Source organism: Takifugu flavidus, chromosome 20 (assembly GCF_003711565.1).
Source record: "Takifugu flavidus isolate HTHZ2018 chromosome 20, ASM371156v2, whole genome shotgun sequence".
In the NCBI taxonomy this organism is placed as follows: domain Eukaryota; kingdom Metazoa; phylum Chordata; class Actinopteri; order Tetraodontiformes; family Tetraodontidae; genus Takifugu; species Takifugu flavidus.
Genome location: NC_079539.1, coordinates 8,887,700 through 8,899,284, shown reverse-complemented (window position 1 = coordinate 8,899,284; position 11,585 = coordinate 8,887,700). Strand labels below are relative to the sequence as shown.

Genomic DNA, 11,585 nt, shown 5'->3' with positions numbered 1-11,585 from the left:
GTCTCGCATCCCCAAGGTCCGCGCCCTTGCCTGTGCAAAGAACCTGTCAACTATCACCCTGCGTGACAGAGAGACCACCTTTACCTTGTGCTCCCAGCCAGCCTCATACATAACATCATCACCTTCACTCGGCCATGTCATGCCTCTTATGTCAGATGGATGTCTCCTGGGCAAGGACGGCTGGCTAATGGCCCCCATCCTGACTGAGAGGGGGTGAAAAAAGTCACAAGCCACTCTGGATCCATGTGCTATAAGCCAGTTCAGATGGAAACAGGCTGTAGTGGAGCGTCATCAGACAAAAGGCATACATATTATAGTTTTTCACAGGATGCTATACTGAGTGGGTCTCTACTAGAAACCGTCATTTTGAGCACTTCATATATGATTAATTGAACCTTTTTTCATTCATTTTAGCCTATTTTAGTTTTATTTTGAAAGGTCATGGAAGAAACACTGATATTCAACATCCTGGAAAAAACACTTTTCGATAAATGTGATCTTGAAATAAACAAAAGCTACAATATAATGAACAAATTGACATTGTGGGGAGAGTTACTGATGGGTCAGATACGGTCTCTCAGCAGAGGAAAAGCAAGCGGACAAAGTTTTCACTCTCTAAGCCCCCAAGTGTGGCATGGTGTGGCATGTGTCTAGACCTCTCTCATTAAAATTTAACATCTGCCAAAGTTCTGTGAATCTTTCATTCTCCTTCTGGGTGCATCGTGATGAGCCTCGCGAACACTAATGAACCTGTAATGAGCTACAAATAGCTCTCCAAATGGTCTGGTCCCAGCACTGCTTCCTGTGTCCTTAGATTCATCCCGACTAGAAAAAGAAACATCAAAACTATTAAATGTAATTACTTTATGCTTGAAAGGGAAGAAAAACAAAATGTTAATCATTGGCACGGCAGTAAGTGAAGTTTTTTTTCACATTTTTGGAGAAAAATGTGACTCAAAATGTCAAACTAGACTTGCCTTTTAAGGTCAAAAAAGCCAAACTTGCAAAATTTTCGCATTGTGGGAAAAAGCTGTTATCCAACATTTGCTAGGATGTAAAGGAGGATAAACTTCAACAATGTTTGTAAGGGCAGATGATTTGTGGATGGGTGTCTTCTTATACCTCCATCTTACCTGTTATGATGCCGCTTGTAGATGATATCTGCGTTCCTTCCATTTCGTTTTCCCTTTTGTTGATTGCAATGTTCCATTACAAGGTCATCGAATGTTGGGCTTCACACAATGCCAGCATTTTATTCTTTTTCTTCTTTGGACCTTGAATAAACTGCAACAATTGGTGGAAAAAAACAACTTTACAGCAGCAATATATGAGATTACTCAGCTGGCACACGTGCTGCTAGCTGAGCTTAGCATTAAAACAGACTGGACTCTGTTTCCAGGGTATCAACAGTCAGATCAAGAAATTAGCCACTCAGTTTAATGCTTAGTACACTAAACCAGGGGTGTCCAACCCATATCTCCCTCTAGTTGGGTATAAAAACTGCTTTCACGGAGGAAACTGGGATCCCAGGTGAGAGCAGTTGTAGGACAGACAACCCTGCTTGATTTGGGTCCTCGTAGGAGTGGGTTCCCGTCCATCATGGACACACCGAGCACTGGTGAGGTTCTCACAGCTCTGTATAATCATAAATGTGCTGGCAGGGAAGTGGAGCTTCACCCACAATCCCTCTTCTTACATAGATCTCTCATACAGCCAATTTATTTGAAGTATTTTAGGTTTACCTTAAAATCACACATCTGCTTAAAGCAGCCTGACTCATTTGTTTGCTTTCACAACATGAGCTGCTTGACGCGGATGTCCCATTCCGTTGTGTCAACCACACCGACATTTGATCGACCAGCCACCGGGACCACTGACTCCAGTTTATTTTAGCTGCGCCGGACTGCCTGAAAGCACCACCGACCTTGTTTATTTTTCAACCTCATCGATAGCAGTGTCAATCGATGTCAAACGTGTGGTTAGCCAATGACGGAGAGCATAAATAAGCTAAAGAATGTACCTCTGTTGGCTTTAAGGAAGAGAGGAAGACGAGAGTTTTAAGTGGTTTATCCTGGAAGATAGTTACAACATGTCTGAGCTACGGTTCTGGAAGCATGTGGTGTTGATCAGCCAGGTTCCAGAAATTATGTCATAATGCAGGACAGACTGATAGAGCATTGGCTTGCAGAGTCACCTGGGTTCAATTCTGGGATTTCTACGTGCATGTCCTTTTTCCTCCTGGTACAAAATGGTGTGTGTTTGGACTGGTGTCCTTATTTGACGACTGCTGGGATAGATTGATTAGGAAGTGGAGAGGTAATAGCAACCATTCAAGAAGAAAAATCAACCTTAACCTCAGACAATCTCAGGCCATAGTAGTCCCAATGGAGCCAGGCTTTCAAATCACCGCTAACGTCCTTGAGAGACAACTCTGCACAAAAGAATTGGAACTCATATTTTTTCCCCACAACAAATATGTTAACGAAGATGCTGCAATGTACTGAAACATCACCTACTCCATCCAGATGATTAACAGTTCCGGGAGAGTCAAAGTATTGATCCCTGACTTTGCCTTTTTTCGTCAGCTCACGTTAGTATTTCATCAATAACGGCAGATATAAACAGGATCCACAGGCTGGAGAAGAGAAACAGAAAGGCAAGAAAAACCACCAAGAAAGAAATTCCTCTGATGTCGTTGCCGTGACAGATGTTGTAACTAACGGTAATTTAAGAAGAAGTTGGGAGGGAGTTTAAAGAACACAAGAACTGTCTCACCTGGGTAGAAAATGTCTTTTTCTATGTCTTGCATATAAAAGCTCTTTTATCCAGGATCTTACCCGAATGCAAACAGGGAGGCAAAGAGCAACTGTGCTGCTATTTCAGCTGTCATCGTTCATGCAAACGCAGCTGTTTGATGTCCTTTAATTCTGATTTTTCAGCTTGGATCCCACCACAGCGCGCTTTCGGTGATTTGATGGACTATTTGTGGCAAATATTAGCAATAAATATTGATGTAGATTCAGTGGGGATGGACCAGTTCTGAGGATTTCTGAGCATTGTTGAAAACATACTTTTCTGATGAATCAACAGGTAAAGTGGCGGCTCAGTGCTTCCTGGATTTAGCATTATCTGCTAAGTCCTTTGCTGCTTGTTGGAACGTTCTTTAGTCAAAACTCAAGATACAAAATAATATTGATATTCATTCCCTGTAACGTCTAGGCAGAGGGAATTTACACACTGGGACAGAGCCCGACACAAACCACCTTTTTTGGTGCTAAATTTATTCTCTGCTAACTTTGCAACTAATTGTGCGCCACGCTGTTCTTATCCAGATTTAATCTAGAGTGTTCTGACTAAACTTTTATATTCCTCCATACCAATTGAGGCAAGATAGGGTTTATTTCTTTTTTTTTTTAAAAGGTCATTTCCATCATTATCACCATCCATTTGTAAATTCCACCCATTTTATCATGTTACTAAAATACCACACGAGTGTACTTTGCAGTGTCTATTAGTTTAGTCCAAAAATATTTCCATTTATTTGTTATTCTTCTAAATAAACCATAAAAGCGAGTTTAGACCAAGGGCACTTTTTCTAAATTATATTAATCTTTGTCATTTAGTTTTAAATCTTATATAGTAAATGTTCCTAATGTTCAAATCTGGAATATTCCGTCCCAGTTGGAATTCATTTGGCTGTCGACAGCAGGGTCCTATCTCACAGCAGGAGGTCTAGTGTAGAGCTGCGAAGCTCAAAGACATTTCTGAATATTGCAGAAGACAAATCAAAGGGAAAGACATTTACTATGATTGTGAATCTGATACAAATCAGATGTAATTGATAAAATAAATTGAATAAAGCTGAGATGAGTAACTAAATGCGTGGGGAAAGTGTTTAAAATTGCTTCTTTTGTGGTACTTGGCTAAACCATATAAAGCACATCAGTGTCACATCAAAATATATTTCATTTACTGCTTGATTTCACTTGAATTTCCTATCATCTTCCAAGATACACATTCTTACATGTTAAGAAGCTTTCTGATCTTCTAATCTACTCATCTATTCCTGTCATTCTCTGTCGGCTTCAAATATCACTTTTTGGAATATTTACCCATCATCTCACAGGAACCAGCCTATTCAGTGCTGATGGAATCATCAGCCACGCCCCACACCCCCTCTCCCCCACCCCAACCTTTTGACGTCCCTCGACAGCCCACTTCTCCCCATGGTAAATATTCCCCAATAAATGTAGGGCAGAGCGTTGGAAGGATGACATCCACCCGCCCAGAGTGGCAAATGCCCCCTACGGAGGTGCTCTTACAAGCACTGGAATCAAATACGCGAAGTATTGTTATGATGAGAGGGGTGGGGGGTGGGAGGGGGATCTGTGTGTATTCAGAAATGTCATCCCACTAAGTCTCTGAAGGAGGAGCATGAATAATCAGCATTGAAATCCCGGGGTGTTTGGCACCATGACCCCGTGCTGTGCGCTGGAAGAATACGGAATCAAACTTTACTTTGGATTGTTTTTAAGTGAATTTCTGGCAGTTTTTGCAAACAGTCGGTGCATAAATGTCCCTTTGATTGGGGGAAAAAAGATAAATAAAGACAGTCCAAGCGCTGCCTGACTGGCGTGTGTTGGTCTTTTTGCATGAATGAATTCATCCCCCGTGAATCACGGTACCCTGTTGCGCTATTATCAGCTGCCATGGTGATAAAGAGCAGGACGATGTTCCACTCCGTCCCTTGTTTTTTTCCAATAGAAAATTGTGTTTTCTACAGCTTCTATCACCCCCCCCCCCCACACACACACACACACCTCAACCAAGCACAATCTTTTCACTCAAGAATGTGTCTTTATTTTTACGCATTGGCGTAAACGTGCTTTATGTGTCCTTTCAGGCCGAGGACAAAAACAGACGCGGGGTCAATTTCTAGGAAAAGGGGACAGAATGACGCTAATGGATGCTAACATTGCCACTAAAAATCTACACGCACATGCACAGACACACGTACTTGTACCTTTATTGTAATGAGGAGTTTCGTAGGCAAACCATCCCAACCAACCCTGACCTTCACCCTCAAATCAAGTCTTAGAATGTCCAGAATTCCCAAAAATATCTGTATTTTTGCTACTCAATATATAGCAACACACACAAGAGCACACACCTTTCTTCTGAGCATCTGACTGTAGGATTGTGGGAATTGTAGTAACATCTGATGCAAAACAGGTGAAATCAAAGGAGATCCTGTCATTCAGCCCGAGCTGGGATTTAGTAAAATGTCATGTTCTTCTTTTTTAGAACTTCTACAAAATAAAGGTGGAACTAGCAGGTAGCAAGGTTCAAGAAGCGACTCAAATTTGGTGAGAAAAATGAAAATTAGATTTTTGGTTAAACACAATGAAGAAAAAATACATAAGGGGACAATTTCCAGTATTTGCTTTGGAGCATTTCACAGATGCTGAACCTTTCTTCCACCAAAGCCGGTAAGTCAGAGTGAGCAACGATTGAATATCCTCCGAGCCTTTGCATTTAGTATCGATCTGGTGGGGGGGTACATATTCAGCAGAGCCCCATTTCCATCTACTACGGCCTCGCAGGTGATAGATGACTTTCTGGATAAATGAAACAATGCGTGTAATAGTTAACAGGTGACAGAGGAGAGGCGGGCCGTCCAGAGATTTATGAGGACGTAGTTACACTGTCTTCATCATCTCCACAATCAAAAATCCACTTTTAGCTGCCGCGGATGTGTCAGCTCGTGCATCTTTGGTTTTCTATTGACACCGGGAGTCTAAATGAGGCGACAATCGTTCTCTGGTGTTGGTGGTGGGGAAAGGTGGGAACGGGAGCCCACCCCATGATGTGGCCTTTGGAATAACATGAAACCTTAAAAAAAAGGGGGGACACTGGGATTGTGGATTGTTGCATATCAAACAGTCTCTGTGATGCCTTCATGCTCCTCTACCTCCTCGTCCCAGACGTGTTGTGTGTAAATGAGGCCCTGGCTCTGCGCTCTCTGTGTGACAGCTCTCGGCGTGTGAAGGTCCTCAATGATGCAAGGAGCCGAGCAGTCAAGCCAAGTTTGGCGCTGCCCCCATGGGGATCGCTTGCTAAAACCTACGTGGAGGGCCAGCCTCTTCCGGTAAACATGTTTGCCGAACTGTGCTTGTCTTTGTTCTCCAGCACCTACATGCCCATCACATTCCTTCATCAGTCTCTCTTTATCATCTCTGCTTTTCTGTCTCTCCCCCGTTTGTTTATGATGTTCTCCCCGGTTTCTTTTTGATTTTGGGGACTTTATAGTGCTAATGAGAACTTGTCTCTGGGTCTATTAATGCAGGATGAGCCACAACAGGTACATAAACAGAGACAAATCTTTTGATTATTTAGGCACTTGTGTTGGTGGGTCCTCATAAGTTTGGCGCGGTAAGCAGCCGATGGTAGCGGCAACAGGAGCCAATTACGGAGAGAGCAACGGAGTCAGAGTGCGTTTGTGGTGGGTGAAGTCAACCCAAAGTCAAACGTTAACAGATGCATTCTTCTGCAAATTGAATCGCTATTTTGCTTTTCCGTGGTGTCCGTATGGTGATGTGTGTGTTTGTAGCATCGACTCACATGTCCAGTTAATCAGCATGAATGGAATTCAAGATGAAGGGGGGGGTCAGGAACAGGTTAGCGCTCTCAGACTGCTCACGTATGGAGATAATTGATCCACGAGAGCATGAACCAAAAGCGGACCACTCTGAAGCAGAATAACCTGAGATTCGTCAAACCGAGAACCCCCCTTACAGGAAAAACGTAGATTTCCAAGGTCTCTTCCGGACTCCACAGCCCCCCCCCCCCCCCCAACAGAATGATTGAAGGGGGAAAAAAAGCTGTAAAATTGCTTTGCTCTCAGGTTACACCATGGCCCCTGCCTTTATTTTCTTTGTCCCGTGTGGAGGACGCTTCGACAACACCCCCTCGCCCGTCGTCGACATGCGATGATTCAAAAGCAAGTTTCCATGTTGCATCGTGTAATTGACAACGTGTGTTCCAAGTCCCAGACACCTTTTTCATTCCCTCCTCCACGCTCAGCTGTAGTCCTGGCCGGCACACATGTGGTTAATGGGATGATGGTGTGCAGACCTCTCAGCGTTGTAAGAGTTAGGGCAGGGAGCCGGTGGGGGGACGCGAGCCCCAGTCGACTTAAATAACCAAATAATTGGAATTTCTAAAAACAAAGGTTTCCTGACTCCTCTACGACCCCTCACCTTATCATTCGAAGGTCACAGGGGCCTAAACTTGAACCCATCTATTCCAGAGCATTTGGCGCACAGCCACTTCAGGATAACCCCCACAGCTAGGAGGCTGCCATAGCCCTGCGAGTTAGACCCAGCGGATGTGGACTGCTGAGATAATACCTCCCCCTGGACGGCTACAGCCTCTGGCTTCCTTCCATCCACCCTCCTGGTCTTTGCTGCAGTGCTCCAATGCCAACAGCAGGGCTTTGTCAAAGCTAATATGCTAAAGGCTAATGAACAACACGTTTGGAAAAAGATGCAGAGGGCTTAATAAATACATGTTGGCACCAGGAAAACAACAGCTACAGTAGTTACCTTGGTTACAACCACCTACGCTAAAGACTAGAATGATGTGTGTGTTTGTAACCCTGAACGAACGTAAGCTACTGTGGTCTGAAAATGAGAAGAACTTACTGGATGGATGTCTGGAGCATACTTTGTTATGTCTTGTTTTTCTGCTATAAACCCCGAGTGTGCATTCATTAAACAATATGACATTTTTAAAAAAAGGACTCAAGTACTGTAATGAGTTCAATAGTTTGATGTGAAGTCTGCCGTTCATTTGAGTTAGCTTGTTTGTACCACGTTCCATCCAAGCTTTTGTTCCATAGTTTAACGCGCATCTTTGAGCTCAACTTGGACATCGAGGAAGCTTTAACAAGGATAAACACAGCAGTAAGTGTCTAGAGATGTTTGAGATGGAAGATAAAATATCGTATGCTCTTGCTGACGTCAAGCTAATGTCAGGACGGCGAAGCGAAGCGATCTAATCCATCACGGTTCAGCTAAATCTCTATGAATCCAACTGGAAATGAAGCGATGCTTTGACCTACCTGGTGCTTCAGAAGCTGCTTCCACCTCAGTTCCTCTGTTTCACGCTGTTTAAGCTAATCAGTGTTCTTCCCTTTGCCATCTATGGTCACTCCGTCCTGCACCCTGAGGTGTCCCCGCTTCCCATCAGTGTAGGAAAGGACAGGGGGGTGTGCTGTCCCTGCTGAAAAGCTCACACACAGTACAGGAAGAGCAACCAACTGTAGTCGTACTGATATGAGTTTAGAAAGTGACACCAGATTTTGCAGATGATGTCGTCCTTGTGTGAAAGTTGCATTCAAATCATTCCTCTTCTTTAGCTCGAGCTACCCAGCTCTGCCACTCTAAATCAAATAAAATGCTAAAATCCTTTAAACCTCAGGTGGGACGGGACAAACGCAGCTCGCCCTCGCCAGTTCCTCTGCTTTAGTTGTTTTTAAACATTTCTGAGGTGTTTGACCACTGCCTCACCTTCCATTCCATGGTTTTTAGGGATACTAGACTGCTGATTTTATCACCAGCCCCCCACCAGCCCTGTTAGCTGCATCTCTGACAGGTGCTATCATGTCATGGTTGAATAGGTGCAACAATTAAAAAGGCCTGCATGTTTGCTTCCTATAAATCTATTTTTGTATTTGTACTTAGTGCAAGTTCTTTAAATGGCTCCTTGTGTTTTTCTAGGAAGTTTTCTAGCTAGTTTTAGCTCCTTTACTGAGAAGAAGGAGAATATTGAGCATGAGAAAAACCTTCTTTAATCTAAATTTTAAAGGTAAAATTGTGCTAGCAAGCTTCAGTTGGCACGGTGCTACAGACAGCAACGTGGCCCTCTTAAATGTCAAAAGGGGATAAAAAAAATCCCCAAAATATACATTTGTTGATGGGATCTTACTTGGTTTATATCTGAATAAAAACAAGAAGCAGCACCTTTAAAACATTTTCCCTTTATCCTCCTGAAACGAATTACCATGAACCAAACAATGAAAGACAGAGAAAAAAAACTCTCACTGAAGTGGATAAAACATTTTTTGCTTTGTTTCCTTTATCAATATTGGGCCATAAAAGAGATGCCTTCAAAAAACCCATGGAATTGAAATACTTTGGATTAATTTCTTTTTCTCTTTTATAGAAAGGCAATAAGAGACTGGCTGATCGCGTTTATGATCTCATTCTGCTCATAAGCGTTAACTGTCTCGCTTTATGTGCGAGTTAAAGGTTGTCGGCCATCCTTGCAACAAAGATAAAGCTCCTTTTTTGTTGTTAAAATGTTTTTTCTTTCTGCGTTACATGTCCAACTCTGTCCCTCACACATAGTTTGCTCTCCTCTGATTGGTAAATGATTAATGTCCAGTGTTTATGGTGACACATTACTGCTGTCTGAGGTCTCTCTATGTAGCCAATTCAATCAAACTTTATTTATACAGAGGCTCTTACAGTCAACGCTGCCACTGGATGCTCTACAGAAACCCAGAGCTTGACCCCCACATAGTGGCCTAAAACCCCCTCCCTTTTAACAGGAAGAAACCTTGACCAGGGCCAGGGGTGACCCTCCTGCTGGTGGTGAGATAGATAAAGGAGGGAAAGAGGAAATAAGGAGTAGAGGAGGGACTATTATAGTCATCTTACTTTAGATGCAGAGCAAAAACTCACAGCAGCACTCTCTCCTCTGTCCATCTGTCTGTCCGTCAAGAACTGCACCCTGATTGGCTGATTGGTGACCAAAGTTGTGCCTAGCTATGAGCATGAGGTGACAATACAGACCTGACGCACGATGTCAGGTCAAAATAAAACAGAGTTTTGTTGGTGCTGTCGGGAAATTAACTGGCCTGTTGCCCGCTGGGCGCCGTGAGCCGAAACCGTGCCAGCAGTTTCCAATTTCTTCCCCTGAATGCGGCGCAGGAAAAGGCAGCTCGGGCGATGAGATGCCAATCAACGGTGTGTTGTCGCTCCGCATTAGCTCACGTTGATGGAAAATACAGATACAACATCCTCGCTCCCGCTTGGGCCGCTCCACTGCCATCGAGACAAAGAAGGATCTGTGCGGCGAGCCCGCGTGGCTGCCAAAGACAATACGATGTCCAACCTCTACCTGTCTGACTCATGTGAAGCTGCTTTTTGTTTCCTTTCCTTTTAAAAAAGAGAAGCATTTACAAGAAAGGGCTTGTCTTGGAATCAGTTTTAAGGAATATGATTAATGCGCCCACAGGCCCCAGCCAGGATGTTGCACGGTGACTCGTGTTAATTAAAAGGCTTCAAGTAAGCTCTGGCTTCTGGCTACATTGTGGAGAAAATAAGTGAGGGGTTTGTGACGCAAGCTATGTTACAATGAAAGAGCCGACTGTCAGGGAGCTGCAGGGCATGAATCCACATGTGCTCCATCTCTCTGGGGCAGGCAGCCGCGCTATATATCATATCCACAAGTACACTGAGATCACGCTGCGCATCATGCGTGCGGATACTCGCCTTTGAGCTGATGCACTGCCAGTTACAGCTATACTTGGGGGGGTCAGATCGAGCCGGTGGTTGAGTCTCAGCGGCCATTTTTAGCTCAAACGGGCAGCGTTCGAAACACAGGGTACGGCAATTTAAGTACAACCCGGTGAGATCGAAGATTTTTTTCCCCAAATGAGAGGCTTGAGCATGAATTGGAATATCTCTCCCGAGTGGAAACGCCGCTCTGTGTCATTATGTTTACCTCAGTCACCATCAAGGAGGCGGCGGCACAATGGCCCTCAGTGTGCTTTTCCACCACCGTCTGTTATTAAGCATCATTAGGCCGCCGGACGTGACAGATGATGAGAAAGACAGTTCAGAAAATCTCAGCCCAGGACCCTCAAAAAGCAAAAAATAAAAGAAATCACACCGTTGTCCGCGCCACGAAGCCAGATCCTGCAGCCGCATTGAGCTGGTCGGCTGCAAAAGTGGCGCCACGGTCAGCCTCTAAAATAATGGGGCACGGAGTGGGAAAAAGGAGGCTGTGTGTAAAGGCTTTTGTTGCCTCTGTTGCCGCGAGCCCGGCGTCCTGTCCACATCGTGTCTCAGTAGGAATGGAAACACCTCAATAAGTCGGCGCAATAAGTCAACCATAGTTTTTACAGCGGTCCTCAAATAGCAGATACTTATCCTGCCTGTCACACAGCGCGAGACGGCGTAAAGATTTATAACATCTCCCCAAAATGTCTGCAGCATGTTCTCTCACTCCTTTCTGCTCCTTAAGTAAATTAAATACAGCTATGAAGGCCTCTGGCTACACATGCATTTTCCTGTCTTCTATCCCTTTCCTCAAGAACACCCACTCGTTCACCCGCTCCCTGTCCTTGTGTTTGGTGGTGATGACGACCCGAGAGCATATCTGGAGACGTCTGCCACCTCCAGTGATCCATGCACTCTCAGGTGTGTGTGCAGGCAGCAGCTTCTGGAGGGTCAGTCGCGCTTTGCAAGTAAAGGTCACCAAGTAACCCGAGTGACAAATGGATGTGTTCAATATCC

The 11,585-nt window shown here is 44.2% G+C and overlaps 1 long non-coding RNA gene across 3 annotated transcripts; it reads right to left on the bottom strand.

The window, feature by feature from the left end:
• Nucleotides 1-408: 408 nt before the first annotated feature.
• Nucleotides 409-10,148, bottom strand: LOC130517600 (uncharacterized). Of its 3 annotated transcripts, XR_008947751.1 has the most exons (4): nt 9,723-10,148; nt 8,123-8,291; nt 1,134-1,284; nt 409-825 (listed from the first exon to the last, which is right to left on the bottom strand). It is a non-coding gene; the product is annotated as an uncharacterized LOC130517600 (long non-coding RNA). The 3 variants fall into 3 exon arrangements; XR_008947750.1 differs by lacking the exon at nt 9,723-10,148 and having other exon boundaries at nt 8,123-8,771; XR_008947752.1 differs by lacking the exons at nt 409-825; nt 9,723-10,148 and adding an exon at nt 978-1,047 and having other exon boundaries at nt 8,123-8,771.
• Between the last annotated feature and the right edge of the window lie 1,437 nt (nt 10,149-11,585).